The sequence below is a fragment of the Microtus ochrogaster genome, chromosome 2 (assembly GCF_000317375.1).
Source record: "Microtus ochrogaster isolate Prairie Vole_2 chromosome 2, MicOch1.0, whole genome shotgun sequence".
Classification (NCBI taxonomy): Eukaryota; Metazoa; Chordata; class Mammalia; order Rodentia; family Cricetidae; genus Microtus; species Microtus ochrogaster.
Genome location: NC_022010.1, coordinates 79,983,835 through 80,000,119, shown reverse-complemented (window position 1 = coordinate 80,000,119; position 16,285 = coordinate 79,983,835).

The window sequence follows — 16,285 nt, the reverse complement described above, 5'->3', positions numbered from 1 at the left end:
TAACTCTTTGGGATCTCCTTGGTTGCATCTCAGGAACTAGCACCACCTGATTAAGCATGCAGCAAATATGTCTTTTTTATTTTCTTCAATTGACATATACCATACTAGACCTTAGACTTACCAGAATTTAAAAGAAATGGATGCCTTAAATCCATGAAGCTTTTATTAATCACATGTTTACTTTAAAATGTAAAATTATCACAATAGTATGCAGAGTAAGGAGAAGTGCATTATTGATAAGCATAAATAGATTAGCAGACTTTATGGCAAATGGAGATCAGGAAAAGCTTCACTAAGAACATTATGACTGAACTGAACACTGAATACAGAGGAAGAATTAAGTGAACAGAAGGAGCAAAGGTCATGTTCAAGTGCTCAGTGGCAAAAGAAAGCATGAAGTATTTGAGAATTAACTGAGAACAAGAGCAGAATCAAAGATAAACATGTTCATAGGAAAAAGACTGTGAAGCACTAGCCTGTGCTGGGAAGGTTAGGTATTAGGGCGTTGCCCAGAATCAAAATAAAGAAATGAGGCATTCCATCCTGGGTTTCAAAAATACAACCGGAAGTATATCTGACTGTAGAATGTAGGTTTAGGGGAAAAATAACTTTGCAATACTGAAACTGAAATCTTGAACAGATACTTAGGATAGGCTATTGCATATAAAACTCATTGGAATGAAAGCAGTACTACAACAACAACAACAACAACAACAACAAAACATGTGGGAAATGATTGGATGTCATTGGGAAGGTGATGAGGGAAAGATAGTGTCTAGGACATCGTCCAGTCTTTTTGTAGTCATACAATGGGATGGGGAGCCTTGATAAATAAGGTGCTTCTGCTGATAGGTTGTGAATTCTACTTCTCATGGATTGAGATTTAGATACTTTTAATAAATTTAGAAACATTTTAGGGAGATTATACATTTATATATTTTATAGCTTTACAATATACAAGTTTATATAAAGATTATATATAATTATATATATAAATATATAAAGTTTATAGGATATTATGTTTCATGCCACAGAAAGGCAAATATAAGATACTTATTTCTGTATGGAAATTAAAATGTGCTCAATTGTAATTGTTACTCTTAAATATAAACTCATTTAAACTTTGTTACAAAACTCTATGCACTATTATAATCATCATTTTAAATTAATGACATAAATTACACTAATATGAGTTGTGACACCAAGGCAAAAATGGTGGACAGAACCAAGTTTTAAACCTAGACAGATCAGAAAAGGCAGTGATATGTTTAACCACTGCACCAATTCTCAAAAAGAGGGATTGTTGAAGGACAGTTATAAAGATGATTGAGATATTTTAGAATTTAGGCATAGAAGAGTCTAAAATTGGTCTAAAAAAGAAGTCACAAAGATAGAAGCAAACCTAAAATGATGCGATGTTTTCCAAACTTCAAGCAGTATGTGAGAAGTAACGTGTGTCAAACAGACTGGAGTTGTCAAGAAAGATAAGATGTGAAAACATTATAAAGACTGAGCAGGGTTTATTTGTGTGTTTAGGAACACACACACACACACATGCATGCATGCATGCATGCATGCACACATGTACGCATGAATATTGCCAGCAGTAGGATTACACCTGTATGCCTTTTCTGCTTGCTTTTTACTGCATGCTGGAATCTGAACTCAGTTCCTCATGCTTGCAGGACAGGCACTTTACCTACTGAGTTATTGCTTCAGCCACTTGAACCTGCAGTTCATTGCTGACCCACACTTGCTGGAGTAGAAGGACTGGAAAGGTAGGTCAGTGTGTAATAGTGCATATATCATTCAAGATGAGAAATAATTCATTCCATAGCACCACTATCAGGTAGACACAATATGTCCAGTTCCAGCAAGTCTGTAACCCCCTTTTGGATTTTGCAGCTAGTGTACTCACATGAAAAACCCTCACACAGACACACAAGCTATATAATTAATCTATTCTTTGTGGTGTTTCTTAGTCTTATGAATGGAGATTGGTTTTGCTTTAAAAAAATCAAGCTTCAGTGTTCTTTCATATGTTGTTAATTTCTTAATCTCTTTTCTAATTTTATTTTAGAAATGTTCTTTAACAATCTTAGAAACTGTCCAAAACTCCTGGAAATTAAACATATATATTTGCTTGTATAAAATGCATGTTCTTGCAAATATCTTTGTCTATGTAAAGGGAGATACATACTCTGTTCAAGTTCACAGGTTTTCTTCAAAAGTGGCCAGAGCATCCAACACATAATATGTTCCATCAAAGATACTTGTCATACACTTGGTCTGCTCAACATCTGAGCGATCTTCACACTGTGTGAACTCCTTCTCACATAGAGGCAAAGATGATTTGCTTTTATGAAGGCTAAAAACAATTTAAGCCCAGTTTTCCCTGAAACTGGCAGACTGTCTGTCTACGAACTAGGTTTTACCAATCAAATACCCATAACCCATACTTTAGATTGGTTGCAAAAAAAAAAAGAGAGAGAGAGAGAGAGAGAGAGAGAGAGAGAGAGAGAGAGAGAGAGAGAGAAATCGGAGCTGAACAGAACTCAGTCTAATGATGAGAAAAGCTCTCTGCAGCCTACCAAGTCTGTGCATGGAGGCAAATTCCAGGGTTGTGTGCAGCATTGTCTGTCAGCTTGGCATTGGGTCAAGCTGTAGCATCTTCACCTACCATAGGCAGCACTGAGTCTTCACCGGGTTGGTTATCAAGCACAACTTGAATATGTAGCCACTGAGCCTTGGACTACTTTAGGGTACACACTCTGTTCATTTGTGCAAGACCCTAGATTCAGCACGACTCTATGCTAGGATTGTCGTTGCTGGTATTTTGTAATTATTGGGATGTTTTAAACAAGAGACCTTGAGTTTCCACTTTTGGGGGCAGAGGTAGTTCTGAAAAATATGTAGCCCAATCCATTGTAATTTAGTTAATATGCTTTAGAATGAAGTCTTTTCCCTATAGATTCACAAGCTGCTTAGTGGTCTGGTGAAGTTTAGGAAGAAATGTCTTAATGTAAAAAATAAAATATGTATGAAATGTAAATATGTTTAAAGCAACAACAACAAAAATCTAACAAAACCAACAGAAGAGACTATAAAACAAAACAGAGGATTAGAAATTTCATGATATGTATTTCCTAGGAATACTGAGCAATAAACTGATAAAGTTTCACCAATATTACTGCCCAAATGTGAAGAGGCCAAAGTGAACTTGTAAAAGCCTTCAACTCTTTCCTTGTCACACGCAAAGAACAAAACAAAACAACAACAAAAAACAACAACAACCAATCAAATAAAGAAAAACTAGAAGCAATTGAGGAATGTTGGGAGCAGAATAAATCATTTTCCCAATGGAATAATATACAAACTGATTATCCATTACTCAGTGACCAAACGTGAAAACATACATGCAAGCAACATTATATAGACTGAAGAGATAATGTTTGGAAATATATATGTATATGAATATGCATATATATACATATATATAATAGCTATTAATGGAAACAGGGTCTATAAATTGAAAAAGAGAAAAGATGGATATATGTGAGAATTTGAAATGGGGGAAAGGAAGTAAGAAATGTAATTATACTACTTAATAAATAAAACAAAACAAGCAAACTAAAATGATCAGGTTGGAAACCATATTGGGAAAATCGATTAGATAAATAAAAACTAATGAAGAAGAGAGAATAATAGCTTTTCCAAAAAAGTTAACTCAGACATGAAGAATAGCAATTTGTATCTCGTAGTAGAAAAGGCGTTATTTGTTCTAGTAGAAAGTGTAGTCTATTTAAAATCTAGAGCTCTAGTGGATTGGCTAAGGTTAACCTCTAAGTATCTATAACGTGTCATTAACTTGGCACCTTGGATAAAACGTGACTTGCATAGTTACTGCATCTTTCACTGCTCCATCTTAATTTTATTACTGTTTCTCCTCAGCAACCTCCTTCTAACTGTGTAAATAACCCAGAGATATAAAGGTTAACATCTCTCATCCCCTAGCATATGAAATACTTGGATATATCATTTAATCTTATAATACAACTGTGAACTTTCTCATCATAAGCATTTTTGCCTGATTTTGTACATGATTATTTCATCCTTTTATTTCTTGAAGAAAATGATATAGAATCATTTCTGATGGATTCTTGTCTTTACCTCTCCTTGTCTAACACACTGGTAAATTCCCTGGTTCTAATTTCAAAATGCAGGTAACATTTGCAAAGGTCACTGATCCTTCCCTACTCCAAGTTGCTTGATCTTTTGTTTGACTTAATGCAATGATTTTACCATTGTTCCTGTTGCCTTGAGTCCCCACTTGATTAAATATGAATAACTGGACTTGACTGATCTCATTAAAAGGCAAGTTCATTTATGCATGACTTTTAAAAAATATAATTAAGTTATATTTTACAGAGAATGAATTAAAGGATAATAATTGTACCATGGGGGAATCTAACCCATTCTTGGAGTTGTTAAATATATGTCTATGAATAAATATAACATTTCTATCATTTTTGGTTGTTTTCCTATGTTTTCTGTTGCTATTGACTGAAGGAGAACTTTATACAGATATTTAGGACATTTGTATACTTTTCCCATCTATCTTCTCATTTCAGAGATATTTTTGTCTACATTCAAACTCATCTTCCCTGTCACAGTAGACGAAATGTGTTCATATAGAAAGAAAGGTGACACTGTGGTTAGTTGGCTAATATCTCTTCATCAATCACTTTTGTGTATCCCACAGTAAAGCACTTCAACACATTCTTTTGCCTAATGTTGCACTATTAGAATAAGAACAGTTTTCTGATTTCACATGAGTGACAAAATGCTGGAGAATGCTCATCCCATTCTTGAGATAGGTCAGTTTATCTTGGCATCTTCATATCTGTAGCTGTTCTCCATAAGCTTACATAGAGTCAATTACTTTTGAAGACTATTCAGGCTTTTACTGGAAGTTACTCTGGTAAATGGAATCACTGTCTGTTCTTTGTCCCCTAGTTCTTTGCTCATGTGTGCCTCATGACACTTGTCTCATTTAGGTACTAGTTATGTGTTGCCCTTCATACAAGACTAAACTTTCCAACACTGGAGAGTAGCACGCTATAAATATTTATAGGATTGGATTGAATGTATCAGAGAACCAAGTGAATAAGAATGAGTTTTGATGATTATGATTTTTACGGTGAACTGCTGGCCCAAGAGATGAAGAAGTCTGTTTAATTTTTAATTACTTTGGGAATGTTGTACGTATCTAATACATATTTATTGGATGACAGACAGGACAAGATCCACAGTAAGAAATACCTCACAGTTAAATAGCAGAATTTACTTTTTGTTGATGTGCTATTCTAGTCTTCACTGCAAAACCTCCAATACTCTCTGATCATCTGAAGAGAGATGAAAATAGCCTCTTGGTTTAGAATGTGAAGGCTTGTGTTAATTTAATTTAATGAGAACAGTAATAAAAGGGAGCCACTTGCTGTTGTTAATATTCTTATTTATTTATTTTTCTAGAATAAAACCCTGCTTACTATGGGGTAGCTGAATTTTATGTAAGAATAGGCAACCTAAATTGTTTTCTCATATGAGTAAGGCACTCCTGCAGTACAACATAAAATTTATATAATAATTTGAAACAAAATAGAAGGAAATTGACTTTTTGGCTGTTGATCCTAAGTAGCTACCCATGAATTTAAGAAAATTGTCTATGGGGCCACCCATACAATTGAACATACAACTCTGATACCAATAATGTAAAACAAGAAAGAAATTAAATTACTTCCTAGATTTGGAGAGGAATGTCATCACAGAGTTGCAAATCTGCTCTTCTGTGACATTTACTTTAAGGTAAATTTCATAATATTAATAGGTTAGATGTTAGTCCATTAAGGTTTTTATTACTTCACTTCAGATAGTAATTTAATTTGTAACAACAGCAGAATATATATTGTTATAATGAATATACACACCTGTGAGGGTTGAAATTTGTCAAGAATGCGTTAGGAGAGTACATAAAGCCTCACAGATTTGTAAGTATATATTTTTCTTAAAAACTGGATTGTAGCGTATCTTTCAAGCAATTAAATTATACATAACATGCATAGATAATTTAATTTATAGTATAGATTTTTGATTTAAATATGTATTATACATTTAAGTTTAATACACATATATTAGTAATGGCTATTTGTTATTTTTATACTGCTTTGGTGTGGAAGTGGGGCAATACATATTGAAATTATATGATTTCAGAAGTGTGTGTTTCTGAATTTATTTAGAATGTAGACTTATAATTCAAGCCATGGTTCTTATTAATTTTTTATTACTTTTTTATTATTTTCCTGTGTGTGTAACCACATGCACCTATGTGCTAGTTAGTGCAAATATGCCATAAGGCACGTGTGGCATTCAGAAGATTTCAGTAAGCAGTTGGTGGGTCATAGGGATTGGATTCAGATCAGTGGATACAGTGACAAGCACTTTTTTCCATGAACTCATTTTGCTATCCCAGGGCTGTTCTGCTATGAAAAACAGATCAATATGCAATTCTCTGTGCTGGAGATTACTGAGTTGTTCGAGTAGTCTTGGCACTATGAAATCATCTTCAATTTTTGAAAGACAAACAGTAATCTGATCACTTGTATTTGTGGTATGATCAGAGTAAGAGGAATGTCTTATAAAAACATAATAATAACCAAGACTAGTTATGGTAGTAATTTTCTGCTGAGGATACAGAATTGACAAGCCAAAATACTTTTTGGTTGTATTTCTTTATTTCCAGTGCTATATTGAAAGAACATTAACATTTTTTGTATCTTGTTCTGCATAGTTCCTCAATGGGTACTTTGGTTATTAATACACCGTAAAACCAACATAATGTGATTACGCCTTAGAGAGGTCAAGAAGTTAAAAGCGACACAGTCAAATGTTGGAGATCTCAAAGGAACTAGAAAATAGAGAAGCAAATCTTGCATTTGCTTATTGTAAGGGCCTTATTAGCACAAAAAAGTGATTTCTAAGAATTGGAAAATATCAAGATGAAGATAAAGAAGATAAGCTCAGAAACTGCATACTCTATAACCTACTACAATGTTTCAGGGGAAAGCAAAGTACCTAAGTAGCAACCTCTCCCATTCCTTGTTAAGCACTTAATTAACTGGTAAAAGTCTAGTTCGGTCAACACTAGATCTTAAAGATATTGAATATCATGCATATCACCACAGAACCTTAATCTGGCGATGGATGGAGATAGAGACAGAGACCCACTGAGCTACCAAGGTCCAAATGAGGAGCAGAAGGAGGGAGAACATGAGCAAGGAAGTCAGGACTGCGAGGGGTGCACCCACCCACTGAGACAGTGGGGCTGATCTGTTGGGAGCTCACCAAGGCCAGCTGGACTGAGACTGAAAATGCATGGGATCAAACCGGACTTTCTGAACATGTCGGACAATGAGGGCTGAATGAGAAGCCAAGGACAATGGCACTGAATTTTGATCCTACTGCATGTACTGTCTTTATGGGAGCCTAGTCTGTTTGGATGCTCACCTTCTTAGACCTGGATGGAGGTGGGAGCACGTTGGACTTCCCATAGGGCAGGGAACCCTGACTGCTCTTTGGACTAGAGAAAGAGGGAGGGAAGGGGCAGTGAGTGAGGGGGAGGGAAATGGGAAGAGGTGGAAATTTTTAATAATAAAATAAATAAATAAATAAATAAAACAAAAAAGAAAAAAAGATATTTTTGAATTATAATATAATTACATCATTCCTTTTGTTTTATATTTCCCGGTGGTTCCTGTGCTCTAATCGAACAAATTCTTGACCTCTTTTTCTTTAATTTCTCTTCGACACACATTACATTCACATTACACACACACAAACACATACACACATTCTTAAATATATAAATACAATTTGCTCAGACTGTATAACAGTACTTGTATGTATCTCATGGCTGACCATAGTTTTACTAAATCATCCATGGTGATCCTAACAAACTAAAAGACTTGAAAAGAATGATGTTGCTGTTAGAAATTTTATTTAAAAATTAGCACAATTAACTAGCAAAAGATTTAGTCTGTGTGTTTGTATCATTATATATTTGTGTGTATATAAGGTAAGGAGGCAAAATAAGTTTTCCTTTGTTTAATTAAAATTTTGGGATATAATTATGTAATGTTCATCTTTATTTCCTTAATAGATATAGTATGAAAATAAAGAATTTCTATATCTGAATCTGTTAAAAAAATCATAGGCTCAAAAGTCATAATGGGAGATTGCAGAGGAATAGAATTAAGTATTTATTATAACCTTTGATTTATTATTTTTCTTAGGTGAAATTGTATAAAGTGAGAGTAAGTGATTAAAATGATGAGCTCTATCATTTGTTTATTCAGACCTACTGTGTGACAAATCACCAGAGCATACTTTCTAAGAAGCACTCTATATTTTGAGCAAAAGAAGACAATGTAAAACTGGCAATACCAACCAGCTCACATCAAATTTCTCCATTTTAAGCCACAGAATAGTTTAACTGGGTTGGTGGTTGAGAGGCGCTTCAGTGCATTTACTTCTCTAATATTCAAAAATGAGAACCGAAATACTTGACTGATGTGGGTAAAAAAATAATCTTCAAATAGCACATGAACTCCTTTCTACAGACTAAATTTGTCTATTAACACAGCTATAATGGTGAGAACTGATGCTTGCTGGACTCTAATGTTCACTTGAGGCTGTTTTCTCCCTTATTAGACCCATTAAATGAGCAGTCTCACCTATGTATTAACAAGGAAAAGTTGTCCTGCTTTGCTACCCAGTTCACTTTAAAGGCAGTTGGCAGATGGAAAGAGAATGTCCCCAGCACTGTGCATGACTTGATGGCTGTTCATTTGACATGTTTATATTTCTCCCCAGCATACCAATTAAAAGAGTTCACCTGCCTCTCCTAGAAAATTGCTTATAATGGCTTGCAAGAATCAACCACAATGCCCAAGGTCATTGTCTAATAGAGTAAATTGTCCAATTATAGAGTAAGTTGGAGAAACAATCGGGGAAACATGATAAAAAATACCTTAATTAATGTCATCTCACTAATAGAGTAGCTCCTTCCTGCTTTGTCTAGATAACAAGATTTAGCTAATCTTTTCATTTCTTCAGGGTGAAGTCTTGGCAAAATCACTATTGTGGGTGGTGCTAACAGGTATCTCAAGCTGTCTGTCGCAAGCCTACCAAGTTCTTAGAGACAGGAGGTATCCTAAGCACTTGACATCTATTAATGAACCTAATCCTCGGGATAACCCTAGAAGATAGAAACAAGTACTATCTTCATTTTGTATGAATTAAGGAGCAGAAAAAAGTGACAGTTCAATTACTTGAGAACTCAAAATAAATTCCAAGTAAAATAATTTTTCTTTTGATAAATATTTAGTGATCTAGTGAATTAAACTATGTCTCTCTACAAAACATGATCTTAAATGTCACTACATGTAAATAAGCTGTTATTTGAAAAGAGAATTCTTTTAACATATAGTTAAGCTAAGAAGTCACTGTATTGTATGTGGAGTGGTAGAGCTTTCAACTGAATGACGCATTGTCATAAAATAGATGAAATATAGACAAATATTAGATATGGAGACCCAAGTACATACAAACAGACAGGCAACTATACAGAAATGGAGGTAAGAACGGTTAAGGTGTAAATGCATAAGGCAAAGAATGCTGAAATTTTTAGGCCATTACAAAAGCTGGAAAGGACACAGTCATCCTTGGAAGTTTAGAAAGATAGTGACTCCATTACACCTGGCTTCATACATCTACCTTACAGAGATTATGGAGAATCGGCTTCTGTTTAAGTACAATGTGAACTCCTTTAGACAAAATCAAAGGTACTTTGCAGTTTGAATCCTGAATTCACCTAACTTTCCATAAAAATTTTTCTCATAAGTTCTATGACCCTGTCATTAAAACAAATTTCTGTCTTTGAATTCATCACATAGTTTCCTCTCTGCTTTGTAAGAACCACTTTCCCAGCTCCTTACCTGCCCAGCTGGAGTCCACTCAACCCCATGACTCAGTTGAGTTTTCCCTAAGTTGTCTTCTCCTAAGTCACATTTTCCCTCTGAGCAGCATCCTGCCCCTATCTTATCATAGCACTTTCATACTGTTCTTTAATCATTGCTGTAGGCGGTGTAATAACCAGGCTAGCTTATTATGAAACAGCAAATTTTAATGAAGGGATATCTTACAACACCAGCGATTCAGAGATGAGCAGGTAATACAAAAAAAGAGACTGGCAAGACTCACACTTGCCAGATTTATATGTAAACATCAGCCCGAGGTGAACACGCCCCCTAATGGGCTGGGCTTATCCCTACACATTGCCTTCTTTATTTTTCTCTCATACAGAAAGTTAATATTTTGAGATTAGAAAAAGTGTTGAATTCATTTTTTTTCTATTTTTATTGATTTCTGTTGAGCTCTATGTTTTTCTCTGCTCTATGCTTCTCCCTGACTCTCCACTCACATTTAATTTTTAACTTTTAGCACCTCTGTGTGTTTGGAACTTATTGTTCAGAGGTTCTTCACTGAATAAATGAATAAAAATAGTCTGTACTTTTGACCCACCACACCCCCCTGACACCCACATCCTTGCCTCAGCATGCAACCTTACATGTATTATCAAGAACACAAACATCTCTTTCATCCTCCTTGGGATGCACTAACTTCATGTAGCCTTAATAGATGTGGAATTTCAGTTTCTCTTTGTGTTATGCCCTCTCCCCATTCTAAAGAAAATCTTCCTTATCCTCTGGTTTCCCTCGTCACTGTTTTCAGACATTTGAGGGATGTTCCATCCTCCTGTTCTGGTTAAGGTATTGATGCTTGTGTTTCTCTTCACCAGGAAAGCTATTAGCTGACGTGAATGTTGTCTCCATTTCATTCTCTTTTATGTCTCATACAACTGCCATCTTCTCCAGTTGATATTATACTTTGCAAATGAATAGTTCCAAAAACTCACACAAAATACAAGAAAAAAATTAGTAGGTGACATTTTCCTGCTGTCATTCTTTGATTCTGTAATTTCTCAATGCTTTCTCTCTAGTCACTCTCAGGAATCCTATTTGTTTCATTACTTACTAGCATTTTTAGTATTTCACAATGCTGTACTCATTACTCAGGCATATTTATCTGTATGTATGATTGTTAATAACGCATCTTCCATGTTGATTGTGTGCATCCAGGCTTAAACACCTGCGACTAGATTGGCTCTCCTCTTCTCCATTAATCTCACTTTCATTGTTCAGCTAAAACTTTATCTCCATGCTATATAAATATTGAAAAAAATTTAAGGACTTGTTTCTTACCTATTCATACTTTTATTTATGGGCTATACTTTTAAATTTACAGACAATTTTCAAATGTCTGTTCTTGTGTCTGGTTGACACAATAACCATTACAATTTGTACTCTTTAATATGGTTCAGAGTTGACAATGACTGTTTTCTCCTGAATTTATCACTACAATGAGAGTGATTTGAAAATGTAATATACTTATGTGTAGCCCTCCAATATTTAACTTTCATTATTGCCTAAGAACACAATCCAAAGTTAAATGTGATAATCCTTCATTAAGTGAAGTTACCTCAGTATTAATCAGGAAAGCAGAAGGTTAGTGTCTAGTTAGTATAATTCCAAAGTTCATTCTCATTTTCTTTCATCAAATAAGAAACTTGCATCAGTGTTATTTTTTCCTCTGGCTCTGGCTGGCAAAGAACAAATATTTAAGCAATTTACAGTCTCTTGCACCACTCGTGAGGTCTATAATGAAAAGGGAAGCTCAGAATGGTAACACTGGCATTAATAATACAAATATTTTGAAACCCCACATGGTGAATGCACTTCACATTATACCCTGCAATTTTCTATGCAGTTGTATATATAATAGTTATCTACCCTTATGGCAGAGACATCTAGGGAGTCAATAAATTCATTTTTCTCTTTTTCATAGTCATCGGGCCAAATAACACCTCAGCCTCACAGTCAGGTATGCTTGGAAATTAAATCGTAAGTACTAGATCATGAGCAGAAATATTATGTGATAGAGGTAAGCTCCCACACTTGACACTGGATGCACTTTTTATTGTTAGTTAACTGAACAGCAGTAAAACAAGTAAGCCTACAAATTTACTGATATTTGGCCTCCTTAGCCTCTCTCTTGTGTACTGACTCATGTGTCCTTGTCATTCATAAGATTCTCTTCTAATAAACCCCCACTTAGAGATGCAAAGAAGTATATTACATAAGTTCCAGCATAAAGAATTAAGGCTCAGTTTGAAGCCATTTATTTTCAGAACTTAGTACAGTTTTAACCACACACACACGCACACACACACACACACATACACACACACACACACACACACAAGCCCAAATAATTTGTTATTTTTTCTCAAGCCTGAGCATTAAATTCATGGCCAAGTGCCTGCTAAGAAGGTGGTGTACATTTAGATGTAACCCTAGCCTTATAAAGTGTTTTCAATATTTAAACTTAAACCGAGTAAGTTCTATGTTGCATGTTTTGTTTAAGCAAAGACTTAATGGGAAGAAGAAAAAATCAAATTTTAAGGTGGTATTGTGGTACACACCTCAGTAATTCACAGGAAGTCAGGACAACTGTGAGTTCAAGGCCAAACTATAATATATAGTGAAGCTGTGAAAAATAAACAAATAGATAAATGACTCTTACCTTGTCAACATTTTTCTATAATGTTAACATTTTTCTAGATTTTCTTCATTCACAGCCATGTGAACATTCTCTTTCTTAAAAACTGTTTCATTTGTTATTGTGGTATGTCTAAGTATGATTTGTGTGTTTGCACAAAAGATGTGTACATTTAACAAGGTTTGGCCAGAAGACAATGTTACAGAATTGAGAACTTTTCACCTTTCCATGGGTTTGGTGGATTTAACTTGGTTCCCCAGCCTCACACTATAAAACAATGTCTTTACCTACTGAATCATCGTGCCAGTTCAACATATCCTCTTTCAAATACAGTGAGTTACCATTGTCTAGCCAATGCTATGTCAACCCAGGTTTAACTAAAATTCCTTTATAAGAAAAATAATTATATTTCTGGGTTTGTTTTTTGTTGTTTGTTTGTTTGTTTGTTTTTCTTATTTTGTCACAGAAATCTTCAGAGAGGTCTGTCATCATGGTGGTACTGAATACAGTCAAGTTCACAGTGAATATTACAATTACATTCTGCGTGAAAAAATTACAATATAATTTTGTATTTAAAACAGAGAAAACATCAGTAACTCTTTAAAAACTCCTTAAATAAAGTTAGTTATCTTGATAATCATAATAGCTTCCTTAGGTAAAATTTGCACTATAATTAGTGTTTTTAAAAACATCCTAGTTAGGAAATACTAACAATATGAGACAGATTTCTTCTTTACATGACATGGAGATATGGATATAGAAAGATATCTGCTTATTTGAACTTCCTTTTTGATTTCCCATGATGTCACTTACCTGATACCCATTTCTCAGTTATTTTGGAGTTTAGCACATAATGTAGAACATTTTCATTGATGTATAATATTGGCTTTCTCTTGAAGTTAAACAACAGTGTCTATCCTCTCTTACATCACAAAGACAAGGAATATTCCAATGTTTCTGTCATTTATGCAAACATGAAGATGATCCTATTCCTGGAGTCCTTTTTGTATCTAGGCCAAGATTATACCCTAAGTAGAGTGAGTTGAGATACTCACTTTAAATGTCTACAAAATCATGTAATTTCTAATACTGGTTCACTTTATTTTGCCCAATTTTTTAATTCCTTTATGATTTTTAAAATATTTGTTTCATTTTTGAGATTAGAATATTGCTCTATTATTTACCTCCTTCTTTTCCTCCCTCCAAACAGAGTTTTGCAGAATCTAGTTTTCGGTATACAGAAAGAAAGAGATGGTGCTGATGTTGGAGTTTTGAGTTTTTCCCTCGTGACTGAATAGAAGCTCAAAAGGTTTTAAAACTGAAAATGCAGCTGCTCCTAATGATAGATATATGTCACTATTACACTTCTTTAGCCAAATGGCAGGAGAAGCAATTAGAGTAGATACTGATGTATGCTTTGGATTTTGAATTAAGACAATATGTCTACTTTTTTGTATTATCATATTGTCACAAAATTAATTCTGTGAGAGAGCATCTTGATAATGGAGTCAATGAAAATAGAGATAAACATGGACTTTCTTCTCAGTATTGATGAAAGTCTAAAATTGCTCAATAACAATAATAAAATAAGGCTCTTAGAAGGCTGTTTAAAATATTTTACTTCTGTCTTATACATAATTCTCTTCTAAAATTATTTACATACTCGCAGAAATATTAATATATCTCATATAAAGAATTTTAAAAGATAAATTGCTATTCTTCAGTAATTTTGAATGGTTCATGTTCTAATTTTCTTTTGTTATCAAAGTATATAAAAGTATTGGAAAGGTAAACCTAAAAATATTCTGCTTAGAAAGAAAAAAAATATGTAGACAAAGTATGGCAAATATTTTACATGATTACTACTTTCAATTTTTAATGTCTTTTGTTTCATATATTAATGGCTTCTCATAGAGGTATCCATAAATACTATATGACCACATGACTTCTTGTTTTTAAAAATATGTTTTTCAAGTATTTACTTTAAAGCTGTTTATTATGAAAATTCCACCTGATTGAAGCACAAGTTTTATTTCTGGGCATTTTGAGAATGAGAGGAATGATTTTACAATAAAAATAATTTATGAATTTGTCACAAATCCAAATCATTTATTGTTGTGCATCTTAGAAAATTTCAATCAAAATGTCACAAAGTGCCAATGAAATGAAAGCAGAATAATTGACAGATTGTTATAATATTGTATTTCTATAAATATTGGCTGACAATATGCAATAAATTTAATAAAAAGATTTCAAAATGTTTTTTTCAAAGTTTTAAACTATATTTCCTTTTGTGATTTATTGTAATCACAGTCCTTTGCTGCAGTCTATTGATAAATTCTAAAGTTCCTATTTCAATAAAGTATGTACATAAGAAAAAGAATATCATTGACCCCCAAAATCTTAGGAAATAATGAGACAATAAAGGTTTTCTTTATGTTAAAGATACATAGGTGAAAAAAGTTACTGGTTTTGTTCATCTTAAATACAGTTATTATGTATAATTTTATTTTCCCAAATGAATTATACACAATCACAATTACATTGGTAGATTTTGTATTTACCACTTTAAATAAGGTACACTAAACAGAAACAGAAAACACGGGTATATTCAACTGCTACCTTAATCTGACCTGAAACCTTAATCTCTGCTGACTAACTTTTGTAGTGGAAGATACTATGTGTATTACCAGAGGGGAAAAAGTCATCATCATTCTGGTCCAGCTACAAAATCGGGGAGCTACAGTAACAACTGGCCTGGCAAGACAGGTCCACTGATATAACAGTGACATGAACATCATGGGAATAATCAACCACTTTCTCATAGGATTGAAGTTCCACTCCACAAATGAAACCAATACCTGGCATTTTTTTTTCAGCTAAAAATGTGTGGCTACACAGATCACAGGCCCTAAAGGAGAACACATTGTTATTATCATGTTAAATAGACACAGTATCAAACAAACCCCTAATGACTTTTTGTTATACCCAGAATACTGCATCACTCCACCTTGTCAAGGATGCTTCTATTAACAGTAGACAACAAAAAACAATTGCTCAAGGTGAAGAGAATAAGGAACTGTGGATGCTTATCCTTAAATGGAACATTTATAGTATATACCCTCCTTTCAAGGCTCAGAGATCACTATGGAAAAACAAGAGGAAACACTGAAAGAGCTAAAGGCAGTGAATGAATGCAAAGAAACAATATCCTTGGGACACAATAGCTATACAAATGAACACACAACAGTTATGACAGCATCCATGATCACAGTGCAAGGTCACACTAGAACAAATCCCAGAGTGGAGAAAGGAGATGGATGTAAAATTACATCCTAGCACAGAAGCTATTGGCAATTTGTAGCTGCTGGGAGATAGTAAGTATTCTCATGTTACCATTGGTAGATTGGCCATCTACCAATGTGTGAGGTAGCAGTGTGAGGTGACTCATCTGATATAAGAGCAGCATAAATAGAACCTGATGAGTGAATAAAGCAGAGGACACAGAGTTGGGTGAGGAGGAGAGGAGATAGTATGGTATCGAGGATGA